The 17,759-nt window shown below is 36.1% G+C and overlaps 1 protein-coding gene across 1 annotated transcript in view; it reads right to left on the bottom strand.

Moving 5' to 3' along the window:
* The window catches only part of LRP1B (LDL receptor related protein 1B), a 2,070,111-nt gene that overhangs the window by 748,274 nt on the left and 1,304,078 nt on the right, over positions 1 to 17,759 (bottom strand). The gene's annotated exons all lie outside the window — the stretch shown is intronic.

The raw sequence follows: 17,759 nt of genomic DNA, 5'->3' as shown, positions 1-17,759 counted from the left end.
TTGACATTGAAAAATTTTGACAAAGTCTGTGTGCATGTCCTAGTTTATGAAGTAAGAGGAAGCTGAAGATGTGAGTAAAATGGGTTGAAGATAATAGATGTCAGGGATGAAAACAGTAGACCACACAAAGTTCTGAGTGAGAAATAGGATAGGCTTAACCTTAAGCTCTGATGTGTGCATGAAAAAAATAGAATGGGTGATGTCAGAGAAAGTGTAGAAGTATCATCAGTAGCACCTGGAAAGTCATTATACACTAGAAGTGTTAAAAGGTTGTTTCTACTTTAAAATCAAATGTTAAAGAGAATGAAGATGTTTCTAACAGATATAAGAGAGAAAGAATATATGGATTTGGAGAGGCGGTGGAATATTGAGCACAACAAAGGAAAAAAAAATGGGTTTGAAGCATTGGGTGAATATCTGTGACAGAAATTTGGCAAGCATTTACCTGATGGTGATGGTTGAAACTTCAGGAACAGAAGAGTTTGCTATGGACACCTTGCAGAAAGATGAGAAGGAGCAAAATAAAATAAAATAAGTAAATAAATAAAGAGAAAAATGTATGCATTGTCTGAGATGAATTATGTATTCAACAGATATTTTTCTAATTAATTAATTATTATTTTTTAGCCACACTGTGAAGCATGTTGGACTCTAGTTCCCTGAACAGGAATTGAACCCATGTCCCCTGCATTGGGAGGGCAGAGTCTTAACCACTGGACCACGGGGAAAGTGTTCTCAATGGATATTTTTAAATTAAATATAAGGGATTGGCAAAGGGAAAAAGGTCGAGGGAAGGTGAAATAAAAATAGAAATCTAAATGGTGGGTAGAGAGAGGACAATTCAACATGAGATTTCATACTGAAAAGTTTCAAGGAAAAGACATGTTGAAGAGAAAGGTCAAGAATTGCACAGAAAGAAATCACTGTGCTGTATTAATAGTCAAAGGTATTGCTGATTGAGCTCATTTTATGTTCCAGGCACTTTTTGTACATTCTAGTGTTACCATTACTATTATCATCTCTATTTTACAGATCAGAAAATTGAACCATAGAGAGGTTTAGCATTTATGTGAATTAACGTAGTTACTGAAGCAGAGCAGAACGCAAGACTGAGAAAAGAATGGACTGAGAAATCATTCCTGGTAACCACTGAAACAGCAATTTCCATCAAAGGCAGGCAGAGGATATTAGGCAGCAAAAGGTGAAGGAATAAATAAGAGAAATACATCTAGGTACATTACACAAGATAATTTAACAAAGGGAAGGAAGAAAACATGAAAAGCTGATAAAATCAAGTGTTTCTGAGCCTACTGTGCTAGGTATATTTACAAAGAGAAAGAAAAATTGGTGTAGAGAAAGAAATCAAAGACATAAGCAAAAAAAGTGACTAAGGTCCTGCAGGATGTAGGTAGTCACAGGTTCAACAGCTGAAGAGTGCTTCTGGGCAAAATGCTGCTGCTGCTGCTGCTAAGTCCCTTCAGTCGTGTCCGACTCTGTGCGAAGACGGCAGCCCACCAGGCTCCGCCGTCCCTGGGATTCTCCAGGCAAGAATACTGGAGTGGGTTGCCATTTCCTTCTCCAGTGCATGAAAGGGAAAAGTGAAAGTGAAGTCACTCAGCCATGTCCGACTCTTAGCGACCCCATGGACTGTAGCCTACCAGGCTCCTCCGTCCATGGGATTTTCCAGGCAAGAGTACTGGAGTGGGGTGCCATTGCCTTCTCCTGGGCAAAATGAAGGGTTATTTATTTCTTTAGGTACAGGACAATGGGTAGGTGGGATTAAGTATACAGTAAAGTATTTAAAATTGCCACCAGGAGAAATCAAAAGAATACAGGGCTTATAAGAAGCTACACATTAAAAATATAGATATATATATATACACACATATATATATATATTACTAGTTTCAGAGCACATAGACAGTGGAGAGTTTACCATATTATTTCATCAGAAATAAATAAAAGTATTCCATACAGTCAGTTATTGAAGGACAAAAAAAGTGCTATACTTACAAATCCTTCATATACAACTCATCATAAAATTCTAACAAAACCAGTTTTCCATTTTAGGATAATTTTGTATCTAACTATTCAGACTGACTTTTAACCTGGATTAAATTCATAATTTTACTCTTTGTTAACTGATACAACAATATGAGGAAGAAAAAAAAAAAAACTAAAAAAAAGATGTGTTCTTTGCCATTCATACAAGCCCACAAGTGGATTTTTATTACATGAGAGGATCAGAACAGAGGATGATGTTTACGGAGCCACTGTCAGAGTTAAATTCCCAGGTGTGCCAGTTAGTTTTGTTACATGCCTTTGCTAAAGACCCCGTCATCCTTAATTCTTAACTCTACCCTGGGACTTGACTTGAAAATGCATGTTGCTTTTTCCAGGGAATAGAGAGTGTAAGGTTATGGATCAGCACCAAACCTATCACCTCTCTTGGAAAGACAGACAGTCATGAAAGAAGACTGTACAAGTATGACATCTTCTCACTTTTTTCTAGCCTTCCTTCCCCCCATTCAAAGACAAATACTGACAACAGTTTCTTATGAAGTCTTCTAGAAATATTGTTATTATAGAAAAAATTATACTATTTTTTATTTTCTTTTTATTTAAACAATATGACATACTATGCCTGCTATTAAGTTCACTGAATTTTCATTCAACACTTAATTATAAGAAAATATCCATGTGAGTGTATTATAGTGATTCCCATTCATTATAATTGCTGCAAGGCTTTCTGCTATGTGGATATATCATAATGTTTCTCCCTAACTTTACTTTTGGTCTATATAGGTTGCTTGCAACATTTAGCTATTAAAAACAATGTAGTGGTAAATAGCATATGAAACAATGCTCCACATCATATGCCATTAGGGAAATGTAAACTAAAACAACAATACTACTATAAAACTATTAGAGTGATGGAATTCAAGACCCTGATATACTCAAATACTGGCCAGGATATGGAACAATAAAAATTTCTCATTCATTTCTAGTGGGAGATACAAAATTATACAGATACTTTGGAAGACAGTATGGCAGTTTCTTAAGAAACCAAACATATTCTTACCATATGATACAGCAATCACACTCCTTGGTATTTACCCAAATGAGTTGAAAACTTATATCCATACAAAAACTTATATACCGATGTTTATAGCCTCTTCACTCATAACTGTCAAAACTTAAAAGTAACCAAGTCACCTATCAGTAGGTTGAATGAATTAATAAGCTGTGGCACAATCTGAAAATATGATATATTCAGTGCCAAAAAGAAATGAACTAACAAGCCATTAAAAGACATGAAAGAAACCTAAATGAATGATACTCACTCCAGTACTCTTGCCTGGAAAATCCCATGGACGGAGGAGCCTGGTAGGCTACAGTCCATGGGGTCACAAAGTGTCGGACACGACTGAGTGACTTCACTTTCACTTTTCCCTTTTATGCACTGGCAAGGAAATGGCAACCCACTCCAGTATTCTTGCCTAGAGAATCCCAGGGACGGGGGAGCCTGGTGGGCTGCTGTCTATGGGGTCGCACAGAGTCGGACACGACTGAACAACTTAGCAGCAACAGCAGCAGCAAGTGAAAGAAGCTCATTTGAAAAGGCTACATACTATATGTATTTATATGACATTATGGAAAAGAGGGGCTTCCCTGGTGGCTCAGAGGGTAAAGCGTCCACTTGGAAAGTGGGAGACCTGGGTTCGATCCCTGGGTCGGGAAGATTCCCTGGAGAAAGAAATGGCAACCCACTCCAGTACTCTTGCCTGGAAAATCCCATGGACAGAGAAGCCTGGTAGGCTACAGTCCATGGGGTCGCAAAGAGTTGGAAACGACTGAGCGACTTTACTTTCACTTTCACTTTCATGGAGACAGTAAGAAGATCAGGTGGAAGGAAGGAGTGATGACAGCACAGAGGATTTTTAGGGCAGTGAAACTATGATACTACGGTAGCTCATATCATTAAACAGTTGTCAAAATTTGTAGTTTGTACAACATCAAGAGGAACTCTAATGTAAACTATGGACTTTGGGTGATAATGATCAATCTAGGAATACAGGATCACTGATTATAACAGATATATCAAAGGAGGACTTTTTTTATGGTGAATCAGTCCTTTAAGGTATTGCTGGATTTGCTCATATTTTATCTAGAATAATGGTAATCATGGTCATCAGAGAGACAGTTTATAATTGTGTGTATGGGAAGTACTAACTTTGGGGGTTGGAAAAATCAACATTTTGTTGCTTTAGAGTTATTATTCCTTTCAAATTCTCTGGAGGAGATGAAATGACAGTTTTAACAATGTTCCTTAAATATCTGGTAGAATTTTTCATCTGTAATTGAAGCTTTTGGTGGAATAGTGAAAGGAGTTATATATTGACTTTTTAAAAAAAAAATCTTTTTAAAATATATTGCTTATATTTTTCCTTTCCTGAATTGATTTTAGAAATTTATATTTTTTAAAAAGTTAAATGATTTTGTTAATATAGGTTTTAAATTCATTTCTATGACTCTTCATAGATAGTTTCTCTAGTCTTATACTTTCTTCATCATGTATGATTATTTTCCCATTCTCCTTTTTGGTACTGTGCTTTCAATGTTTTTTTGTTGTTGTTGTTAGGTCAGTTAATAGATTAGCAATTTTAGCTATTCTTTCAACAACCCAATTATTGAATTTTCAAATCACCTTATTTTCTTTCTTCTAAATTTAAACATTAATTTGATTTTCTTTTTTCCTTACATTTGTTTTATTAATTGTAACTTCCTGAGTTTGATGTTGTATTAGTCAAAAAAGGTGAAGGATTTATACAATCTGAAGGGAAACCAGAGTATAGTCAGGATAAGCTATGCTGCAGTAACAGATCCTAAAATCCAGTAACCTAACTCAGTAAGGTTTTTTGTTCACATAAAATCATAGAAGCTGAGTCTCCTTCTTCCATCTTCTGTGTATGCCTTCCAGAGTCATAATTTAAAAGGCCACTAGGGCAGGAAAACAAGCAAAACCAAATAAACAAAAAGCTAACTAAAACAAAACCAAAACAGAGATGCTCACCAAGCTTAACTGCATTGTATGGAAATTATACAGCCCTGTATGATCACAACTCATTGACTAGAACTAGTCATTTAACCCCAGTAGAACTGCAAGAGTTGAGAAATGCAGTAAAGCATCAAGAGGTTGTAAAATACCATGTCTACTACATATTGTTAAAAAACTATTTTTATTTTTTTAATCACTGAATGTAGATACAGATATCTCAAAAGTCTCAGAATAGTTTTAGCTTTTAACAATTTTAGAAATATAAATGTTACAAACAAAATATCATTTGAAAGTTTAGGCAAATTTCTTGTAACTTTGTAAATTGAGTTTTAGTTGAATATAATTTTATAAATTTTGAACATTTTAAGATATATTTTTGGCTCAGTCCCTCTAACTAAAGATGGCAAACTACTAGAAACAAACAAAAATTTATTACTCAGGATTAATAAAACTAAATATATGTTAAAATAACTAAAATTTCAAATGATGTCTTTGGAATTTCACACCATTTATATTTCTGCAATCATTAAACTTTAAAGATACTACACTGAGTTCTGGGACACTTTGCATAAAAGTTTACAAAGTTATGATGTTTTCTCATAAGCAATGCTTTATTTATATTCCATATATTTTGATAAGTATGTATTTTTATTTTGTAGAAGTTCTAAAAGTTTAGCTTGATTCCCACTAGAACTAAGATAGAAAGCATTTTATTATTAAATTTATAATCAGAAGAGTGGTTTAATCTTCAAAATTATAGGTGTATTATATGATGATCAGATAATTTTGTCTGATTCATTTTTATTTCTTAAAATTTATTGAATTTGTTTCTGATAATAAATGCTCATTTAAAAATACTTCATAAGCCTTGTAAAAGAAGACTTTTGTCCTTCTAAGAAGAGAGTTATATTTTTATTAACTTGATCTAAACATTAATTCTTTAGATCGTTTATATTCTGGCCTATTTTTCTTCTTCTATTTTTCATACACTAAAATAAGTGAATACAATTTCTTTCTCTTGATAAGGTTTTCACATTATGGTTTCTATAAATTTTGCTGTATAAAATTTCATAGTGTGTTATTTAACATATTTAAGACTGTAAAATCTTTATTGAAAATTGTATTTTTATCACTGTGTTTTTCTAAATCTCACTGAGGTTTTATTCTTGTCCCTAAACTCTCACTCATTCTAATACTGAATCCTATTTTCTTGTTCTATTAATTTCCTAGTGACACTTTAGTGGAAAATGGCTTATACTTTGTGCCTCTAAATTATCTGCAATAATATTTTCACTAATTGTAAAATATTAGACTGTTTTATTTTAGCTTTGTATTACTCTATTATCTTGTGGCATTTCTTAATGATTCTTACCTAAATTTCTTTCTGGTAGTTTAAGTAGTTGATGACTTGCAGAATGTCCCAAAACTCTCAATGTAATATTTTTAAGCTTTAACAATCACAGAATAGTTGTGGAGACTGGTGAAGAAATGTGGAGAATGATACCTATTTAGATTTTAGAAGGAGATACATCAACATGGAATTTTAAATAAACTCTAGACTGGACACAGAGAAATTGAATTGAAAAATAATAACATATGGGGCCTTATTTTCCTTACAACCTTGCCATTAATGTATAATGTCAAAGGTTTCTTTTATTTTTCCATTCTAAAAAATTACATATTTTAGTTTCCTTTCCATGAGAGAAGGACTTGAAATTTCCTCCCTGATTTCCTGACTATAATATACAGTTGATCCTCAAGCAATGTGTGGATTAATGGCACAGTTAAAAATCTATATATAACTTTTGATTGCCCCAAAAGTTAACTACTAATAGCCTACTGTTGACTAGAGCCTTTACACATGTTTTGTATGGTATATGTATTATATACTGTATTGTTATAATAAAGTAGGCTAGATAAAGAAAACTGTTATTAAGGAAAATCATAAGGAAGAGAAAATATATTTACAGTACTTTACCTTATTGATATCATAAGACTGCATTGTCTATTCACAAGATGAATTGCCTGTCAGTGCCTACACCAATATTGTCTTATAAGATACAAAATACTGTAGATTTTATATATATTACCAAACACTAGACATCAAAAATGAAAAGATAATGTGAATAAAATTCATATTTCATTGATATAATAATTCATGCACTGATAATGAAGAAGAACCAATATGATTGCTTCATGGTACCCTAGGTATACACTAAATTGGATGAATTGTTATATAATTTTTTATGTCATATGGTATTACAGTAATATTCTGATTATAGAATTATAAACATTGTTACATTTTTTAAAAAACACCTGTGATGATAGGCTGATACATGTTTTCTCCAATTATGAGTGAAACAGACATATTGTATAGTAATATGACTCTTTGAAAGCAATATAGAACGTTAGGAAAACTAACACATCATTAATTTTATATTACACTCACTTTATGTCTATGTTAAGATAGGGTATCCAGGCTTCCCTGATACAGTTGGTAAAGAATCTGCCTGCAATGTAAGAGACCCTGATTCGACTCCTGGGTTAGGAAGATCCATTGGAGAAGGGATAGGCTACCCATTCCAGTATTCTTGGGCTTCCCTTATGGCTCAGCTGGTAAAGAATCTGCCTGCAATGTGGGAGACCTGGGTTCAATCCCTGGGTTGGGAAGATTCCCTGAAGAAGGGAAAGGCTACCCACTCCAGTATTCTGGACTGGAGAATTCCATGGACTGTATAGTCCACAGGGTTACAAAGAGTCAGACATGACTGAGCAACTTTCACGTCACTTAGGATAGGCTATCCACTTCAATATAACCCTTGAACATGATGTTCTACATGATGAAAACTTAGGTGATGGCAATGATAATGATACAAAAACTTCCCATTCAGTTCCTGTTGAACAGTTATTAGATTTTTTTACATAAAGACACACATAAACAACAGGTAAGTTTATTAAAAGTAGGCCATGATGATTATTTACTATCTATTAGGTGGAAATTACTTTACTAGCGTGTGAATGAGTACAATTGTGCGGTAGTTTGAGCATTCTTTGGTATTGCCTTTCTTAGGGACTGGATTGAAAAATGACCCTTTCCAGTCCTGTGGCCACTGCTGTTTTCCAAATTTGCTGGCATATAGAGTACAGCACTTTCACAGCATCATCTTTGAGGATTTGAAATAGCTCAACTGGAATTCCATCACCTCCACTAGCTTTGTTTGCAGTGATGCTTCCTAAAGCCCACTTGACTTCGCATTCCAGGATGTCTGGCTCTAGGTGAGTAATCACACCATCGTGATTATCTGGGTCATGAAGATCTTTTTTGTACAGTTCTTCTGTGTATTCTTGCCACCACTTCTTAATGTCTTCTGCTTCTGTTAGGTCCATACCATTTCTGTCCTTTATAGAGCCTATCTTTGCATGAAATGTTCCCTTGGTATCTTTAATTATCTTGAAGAGATCTCTAGTCTTTCCCATTCTATTGTTTTCCTCTATTTCTTTGCACTGATCACTGAGGATGGCTTTCTTATCTCTCCATGCTATTCTTTGGAACTCTGCATTCGAATGGGTATATCTTTCCTTTTCTCCTTTGCTATTCACTTCTCTTCTTTTCACAGCTATTTGTAAGGCCTCCTCAGACAGCCATTTTGCTTTTTTGCATTTCTTTTTCTTGGGAATGGTCTTGATCCCTGTATCCTGTACAATATCACAAACCTCCATCCATAGTTCATCAGGCACTCTGTCTATCAGATCTAGTCCCTTAAATCTATTTATCACTTCCACTGTATAATCATTAGGGATTTGATCTAGGTCATACCTGAATGGTCTAGTAGTTTTCCCTACTTTCTTCAATTTAAGTCTGAATTTGGCTAAAGGAGGTCATGATCTGAGCCACAGTCTGCTCCAGGTATCGTTTTTAATGACTGTATAGAGCTTCTCCATCTTTGGCTGCAAAGAATGTAATCAATCTGATTTCAGTGTTTACCATCTGGTGATTCCATGTGTAGAGTCTTCTCTTGTGTTATTGGAAGAGGGTGTTTGCTATGACCAGTGCATTCTCTTGGCAGAACTCTATTAGCCTTTGCCTTGCTTCATTCTGTACTCCAAGGCCCAATTTGCCTGTTACTCCAGGTGTTTCTTGACTTCCTACTTCTGCATTCCAGTCTCCTATAATGAAAAGGACATCTTTTTTGTGTGTTAATTCTAGAAGGTCTTGTATGTCTTCATAGAACCATTTAACTTCAGCTTCTTCAGCATTACTGGTCGGGGCATAGACTTGGATTACCGTAATATTGAATGGTTTGCCTTGGAAACGAACAGAGATCATCTGTCATTTTTGAGATTGCATCCAAGTACTGCATTTCAGACTCTTTTGCTGACTATGATGGCTACTCCATTTCTTCTAAGGGATTCTTGCCCACAGTAGTAGATATAATGGTCATCTGAGTTAAAATCACCCATTCCAGTCCATTAGAGTTCGCTGATTCCTAAAATGTCAATGTTCACTCTTGCCATCTCCTGTTTGATCACTTCTAATTTGCCTTGATTCATGGACCTAACATTCCAGGTTCCTATGCAATATTACTCTTTACAGTATCAGACCTTGCTTCTATCACCAGTCACATCCACAACTGGGTGTTGTTTTTGCTTTAGCTCTGTCTCTTCATTCTTTCTGGAGTTATTTCTCCACTGGTCTTCAGTAGCATATTGGATGTTCAATATGGTTCAATATGGATGTTCTAGCTGGTTTTAGAAAAGGCAGAGGAACCAGAGATCAAATTGCCAACATCTGCTGGATCATCAAAAAAGCAAGAGAGTTCCAGAAAAACATCTATTTCTGCTTTATTGACTATGCCAAAGCCTTTGACTGTGTGGGTCACAATAAACTGTGGAAAATTGTGAAAGAGATGGGAATACCAGACCTCCTCACCTGCCTCTTGAGAAATCTGTATGCAAGTCAGGAAGCAACAGTTAGAACTGGACATGGAACAACAGACTGGTTCCAAATAGGAAAAGGAGTACGTCAAGGCTGCATATTGTCACCCTGCTTATTGAACTTGTATGCAGAGTACATCATGAGAAATGCTGGGCTGGATGAAGCACAAGCCAAAATCAAGAATGCTGGGAGAAATATCAATAACCTCAGATATGCAGATGACACTACCCTTATGGCAGAAAGTAAAGAAGAACTAAAGAGCCTCTTGATGAAAGTGAAAGTGGAGAGTGAAAAAGTTGGCTTAAAGCTCAACATTCAGAAAACAAAGATCATGGCATCTGGTCCCATCACTTCATGGGAAATAGATGGAGAAACAGTGGAAACAGTGACAGACTTTATTTTAGTGGGGGGCTCCAAAATCACTGCAGATGGTGACTGCAGCCATGAAATAAAAATACACTTACTCCTTGGAAGAAAAGTTATGACCAACCTAGACAGCATATTAAAAAGCAGAGACATTACTTTGCCAACAAAGTTCTGTCTAGTCAAGGCTATGGTTTTTCTAGTAGTCATGTATGGATGTGAGATTTAAACTATAAAGAAAGCTGAGCGCTGAAGAGTTGATGCTTTTGAACTGTGATGTTAGAGAAGACTCTTGAGAGTCCCTTGGACTGCATGGAGATCAAACCAGTCAATCCTAAAGGAAATCAGTTCTGAATGCTCATTGGAAGGACAGATGTTGAAGCTGAAACTCCAATACTTTGGACACCTGATGCGAGGATCTGTCTCGTTTGAAATGACCCTTATACTGGGAAAGATTGAAGGCAGATGGTGAAGGGGACAACAGAGGATGAGATGGTTGGATGGCATCACCGACCTAATGCACATGAGTTTGAATAAACTCCAGGAGTTGGTGACGGACAGGGAGGCCTGGTGTGCTACAGTCCATGGGGTCACAAAGAGTAGGACACAACTGAGCGACTGAACTGAACTGAGGTGGAAATAGACCATCACCATAGTCTTCATCTTTGTCATCTTCATGTTGAGTAGACTAAGGACGAGGAGGAAAAGAAGGGGTTGGTCTTGCTGTCTCAGGTGTAGCAGAAGTAGAGGAGGTGGAAGGGGAGGCAAGTGAGTCAGGCACAGTTGGTATAACTTTACGGAAATACACTGTCATTTCTCTCTGACTTTTATGGTCTTTCATTTCTCTAAAAATGTTCCTCTACTATTTGTTTAGTTTTAGTGCCTGTATCTTAGAAAAGTTCATGCCATAAAAGAAGCCAAAAGCATCTTTAATAATTACAACCCTATGTCAAACTGTCAAATGTTAGTTTGTTTCTGGGCATTTCTCCTAAGTCCTCTTGCTGACCTTTAGGAACTAGTCCAGAAGCATTCATCTCCACCAAGTAGTATTTTGTTAATTCCTCTGGTGTTATATCTGTTAATTCTTGAATTTCCCCAAGATCTATATCTTAAAAGCCTTCACTTTCCCACATCCCATTTTTTCTGCCATATCCGTAGTTTCTTTCATAATTTCTTATTCTCTTATAAATCCTGTGAAGACATGTACAACATCTGGACACAGTTTCTTCAGCAAGAATTTATTGTTTCAGATTTGATGGCTTTCACGGTTTTTTTCTATAATAATGATGGCATCTTCAATAGTGTAATGCTTCTAGAATTTCATGTTGTTCTCTCTATTGAGGTTTTCTTCCATACCATTGACAACTATTCTCATAGAGTACCACGCACGAGGAGCCTTGAAGGTTCTTATGACTCCTTGATCTAGATGCTCAGTTACAGACATAATGTTTGGGGCCAAAAAAAAAAAAAAAAAAAAAAACACTTTGAAACATTCAGTATGGAATTCTTGGGGTTTTGGGTGGCCAAGGGACATTGCCCAACATCACATGAACTTTAAAAGTCAGTCCCTTACTGGCAAGGGACTTCCTCGTGTCAAGGACAAAGCATTGATGAAATCAGTCCAGCAAAAGAGATCTCATTGTCCAAGCTTTCTTGTATAACCAGAAGATTGACAAAATTGAATCTTTCTCTTCAAGGCTCAGCGGTTAGCAGTTTTATAGACAGTTCAGTTCAGTTCAGTCGCTCAGTCGTGTCCGACTCTTTGCAACCCCACGAATTGCAGCACGCCAGGCCTCTCTGTCCATCACCAACTCCCAGAGTCTACTCAAACCCCTGTCCATCGAGTTGGTGATGCCATCCAACCATCTCATCCCCTGTCGTCCCCTTCTCTTCCCACCCCCAATCCTACCCAGCATTAGGGTCTTTTCCAATGAGTCAACCCTTCGCATGAGGTGGCCAAAGTATTGGAGTTTCAGCTTCAACATCAGACCTTCCAATGAACACCCAGGATTGATCTCTTTTAGGATGGATTGATTGGATCTCCTTGCAGTCCAAGGGACTCTCAAGAGTCTTCTCCAACACCACAGTTCAAAAGCATCAATTCTTCGGCGCTCAGCTTTCTTCACCGTCCAACTCTCACATCCATACATGACCACTGGAAAAGCCATAGCCTTGTAGACAAGGGCATTCCTGATCATAAGTCCAACTGTATTTGCACAAACCAGAAAAGTTAGTCTATCCTTTCCTGATTTAAACCCTGGTCCTTACTTCTCTTGCTTACTAATAAATGTCCAATGCAGCATTTTTTTTTTCCAGAGTAGGGCATTTTGTCTAAACTAAAACTTGTTCAGGCAGGTATCCTTTCTCTTCAGTGATTTCCTTAATGGCATCTGGAACTCATCTGCTGCCTCTTGGTGGGAAGAAGCTGCTTGCTTCTCCTGTTATCTTGACAATTTTTTAAGCCAAACCTCTTTCTAAAATTATCAAACCATAATTTGTTTGCAGAGAATTCTCCAGCCTTAGATCCTTCACTTTCCTTTTGCTTTATGTTGTCATATAATGATTTCTCTTTCTTTTGAATCATGTTGGAATCTTTAGGTATGACTTTCTTATAGCAATGCTGCAGTCACATGAAAGCTGCATTTTCAATACAAGATAAAATGATAATTAAGAAAAAGTGCAAGGTTTTTACACCTGCTGGCATAGCTGTAGCAATGGCTTCACAAATTTCCTTTTCCTTCTTCATTTTTTATTTTTTTAACAGTTGTCCTTATGGTAGATTCATTACCTTAAAATGGTGGGAAACTGCAGCTGCAGACTTTAATCTACAGTACATATCAAGCAACTCAACTTCTTGTAATGCCACAGCTTTTCTCTTGCTTCTTGGGAGCACTGCCAGCATCACCAGTGGCACTTTGTGTAGGTTTCATGGTGTTATTCAAGGTTTATGGCACTGAACTAAACACGATGAAAAATATGCAAGAACTGCAAGAGATCACTTTTTCTTGCCATATGCAATTTATTGGAGAGACAAATTGGTGATGAGGAGATAATTAGTGTCACGTGGTGTTTGAAGCTGGTACTAGCAACACTTGAACTCACTGAATAGTAACAGGACGTACCTACAAAATTATTATAGTATGTACTACAGTTATTTTTTGCAGTTGTGATTTAATACTGCATCTTTATGTTTGTTAATACTTATTTTGACTACAAATAGCACCATGTCTGGTCTGTTAAGTGTTTGTGTAAGTTTTGATAAATTTTAACTTTTTATAATAGATTTGTGTAGATTTTATGGTAGTAATTGTAAAATAGGCTAGTACCTACATACATTTTATGCATTCATAGTATATTTGTCTCTTAATTTTTTCAATATTTCTAGCTTTTGTGGTTTCCCTATGAGTTTTTTTCCAAATTGATGCAAATCTCCAAAAAAGTTTCTAACACATTTTTTTCTTTTTTTAATTGCATATAAAGAGATGTAGTTCAAACCTCTCTTGCTCAAGGGTCAGCTCTTACTGCAAGCTGTTGGTCTGAAATTTGAGAGACCAAATGTGGGAGAGTGTAGTTCTTGATCAAAGAAAGATCCTTTGAGATTGGAAACTCTGGAATGATGGCAGTTGTATTGTATTTTAATGTAATTTAGCTCTCATTCTCTTCTTTCTGTTAAAGAAACATTAATCTACCTACATTTTTATACTAGTAGATAGCAATTTGTGTCTAAATGAAAAGCCATCATAATTGCCAAATATAAATTAACTGCCCTGAAAACTTTAAATGCTCAAGCTAACATTTAGAATTTTTTTAAAAAATAAACATGAACTCTAAACTCGACATCTTGAGTAAAGGTTTTTTATTTTAGTTTAATTACTATCTTTCACATTTCCCCTTCCTTCCTTCCTTCTTTTCTTCTTCATTCATTTATTGTGAGAACACTTAAGCTCCACTCCCTTAGTAAATTTCAGTTACACAATTCAGTGTTAACAACTATTGTCACCATGTTATACCGCATTTTCCATTTAAACTTTTGAGAAATGAGAACTGCCACAAAACCCTTTTTCAGGAAAGTTTTGGTGCCATGAGGATGATGAAAAGTCAATATTAAGATGAACCTACACATGTTTTAATGTTATTTATAAAAAACAGGTTTTAATGTTATTTAAAAAAATACTGAAATAAAGTTGCTTTATGATGCTGTGTTAGTTTCTTCTGTACAGCAAAGTGAATCGGTTATACATATGCATGATAGCTCAGACAGTAAACAATCTGCCTGTAAATGGAGGAGATGCAGGTCTGATACCTGGGTTGGGAAGATGTCCTGGAGGAGGAAATAGTAACCCACTCCAGAATTCTTGCCTGTAAAATCCCATGGACAGAGGAGCCTGAAAGGCTGCAGTCTGTAGGGCCACAAATAGTCAGACATAACTTAGTGATTGAGCATGCACACATGCCTAGAGTACTGGAAATTAAAAAAACTAAACAAATTGGACCTAATTAAACTTAAAAAAAATTGAATAGCAAAGAAAATCATGAATAAAGCAAAAAGACAACCTGATTATTGGGAAAAAAAAATATTTGCAGATGAAGCAACCTTCAAACAACTCAACAGAAAGAAACAAGCAACCCATTGAAAAACTGAATGGAAGACCTAGACATTTCTCCAAAGACTTATAGATGGCCAACAAACACATGAAAAGCTCCTCAACATCACTAAGTATTAGATAAATGCAAATCAAAACAACAATGAAGTACTGATCACCTCACACCAATCAGAATAGACATCATCAACAAATTTACAAACAATGCTGCAGAGGGTGCGGAGAAAAGGAAACCTTACTACACTGTTGGTGGGAACTAACTTGGCACAGCCACTATGGAGAACAATTTGGAAGTTCCTTAAAAATACTAAAAAGAGAGCTACCATATGATCCAACAATCCCACTCCCAGCATATATCCAGAGAAAACCATAGTTTAGGAACCCAGATCCACTCCAATGTTCATTGCAACACTATTTACAACAGCCAGGACATGGAAGCAACTTAAATGTCCGTCCACAGAGGAAGGGATAAAGAAGATGTGGTACACAAATGTTATTAACTAGCCTTTATTTTCCATTAATTTTCCTATATATTTACCTTTCCACAATTTGCCATAGCTAGAAACTCAAATTACTTTTCCTTTGTCTTCTCCTCCCTCTGTGGATAGAGGAAAAGATTGTTTCCTCCCTACATTAGCCATCCTCATCATAACACAGATTTATTCTTAAGCTGAATCATATTCAGAAAAAGCTATTTCATAAGAGTTCATTGCGAAATATCAAAACACATATAAGATAAATCACAATCAATTGAAATTTCCTATTAAATTTACTTAATGGTATTATTTATTACATTTTCCCTCCATATTTTTTGTCATAGACAGTTCAAACCAGTTTTTACTAACATACACCTTTTAGAAATTACTTTACTATGAAGGCATTTATAATTTCCTTATAAGGAAATTTCAGGCTGCTTTTATGTTTTTCACTCCTAAATCTCGATAGTGTATTCAGTTATAGTTTGGGATTTTCTAAGTAAATTTATATTATGTTTTCCTATAGTCTTGACAGTTTCTTAGTCATATACCCAATAAAGACTGTTATCTGATATATTTCAGCATTAACTCAATCAAGCAAATGACAGAAGCAACATGAGAAAGTATACTCACTATACACACTTAGAATAATGTTAGCCTGAGTCAAATAATTGGCTCTTTGGAATCAGAATTAGCCTGTTATATTAAAACTTGCTTATTAAGTTAATCAATCATTCACTCATTTCAGTTCAGTTCAGTTGTTCAGTTGTGTCTGACTCTTTGAGACCCCATCCATGGACTGCAGCACACCAGGCCTCCCTGTCCATCACCAACTCCCAAGAGCTTACTCAAATTCATGTCCATTGAGTCAGTGATATCATCCAACCATCTTATCTCTGTCATCCCCTTCTCCTCCTATCTCCAATCTTTCCCAGCATCAGGGTTTTTTTCCAGTGAGCCAGTTCTTCTCATCAGGTGGCCAAAGTATTGGAGTTTCAGCTTCAGCATCAGTCCTTCCAATGAGCACCCAGGACTGATCTCCTTTAGGATGGACTGGTTGGATCTCCTTGCAGCCCAAGGGACTCTTAAGAGTCTTCTGCAATACCACAGTTCAAAGGCATCAATTCTTTGGTGCTCAGCCAAATTTAGACTTAAATTGAAGAATGTAGGGAAAACCACTACACCTTTCATGTATGATCTAAATCAAATCCCTTACGATTATACAGTGGAAGACACAAATAGATTAAAGGGATTAGATCTGATAGACAGAGTGCCCGAAGAACTATGGATGGAGGTTTGTGACATTGTACAAGGGGCAGTGATCAAAACCATCCCCAAGAAAAAGAAATGCAAAAAAGCAAAATGGTTGTTGGAGGAGGCCTTACAAATAACTGAGAAAAGAAGAGAAGCTAAAGGCAAGGAGGAAAGGAAAGATATATTCATTTGAATACAGAGTTCACTCATTTAATGTTATTCATTAATTTTCAATTAATATAAAATGTTCCAAAAGTATAATTTCTAAACTCCAAACCACATTCCATTAGCCAAGAGCCTCAAACTAAGAATCTTTCTATAATAATTGAGAGGAGTCACCTGACTCTTAAAAATATAATACATAGAGCTCAGCCTGGTTTACTGTGAGGAGTCATCACTTTCATCTTAACAGAGGCTAGCAACAGCACAGTAAAATTTAGAAAACTAGTTGAAAATAAATGCATATAACTCAGCCTTTTTTAAAGTCATCTTTTTCAATTTCATGGTGAAGTTTCATCTATGAAAAGGAGAATGATGCCCATGAGTTCTGCACACATGTCTCTTTCTGGACTATGAAATTCCAGAGTTCAGATTAGTGTTAGTTGTGTCAGACTCTTTGTGACCCCATGGATTGCAACCCACCAGGCTCTTCTGTCATGGAATTCTCCAGGCAAGAATACTGGAGTGGCTTGCCATTCCCTTCTCCAGGGATGGATCTTCCTGACCCAGGGATCAAACCCGTCTCCTACATTGTAGGCAGATTCTTTACTGTCTGAGCCACCAGGGAAGCCCAGATTGCCTGGTTTCAAATCTCAATTCTTCCATGCTGGCTCTGTGAGCCAGCCGGTTAAAACTTCTGTTGACTTTTTGACTTGAGCAAGTTAAAAACTTCTCTGGGGCTCAGTTTTCTCACTGTGATTTAGAATGATGAAATGAGTTCACACAGAGAACATTCTTAGAACTGTGCCAAGTCCACAGACAATTTTCAGTGAATGTTAGCTATTATTACCGTCATGTATAGAATGACAGCAAATGTAGTAGAAACACAAGGTGCTCTTTATAAAGGTGAG

The sequence above is a fragment of the Giraffa tippelskirchi genome, chromosome 3, assembly GCF_054371585.1.
Source record: "Giraffa tippelskirchi isolate mGirTip1 chromosome 3, T2T-mGirTip1v1.2.pri, whole genome shotgun sequence".
NCBI lineage: Eukaryota > Metazoa > Chordata > Mammalia > Artiodactyla > Giraffidae > Giraffa > Giraffa tippelskirchi.
This window is presented reverse-complemented; position numbering and strand designations above follow the sequence as displayed.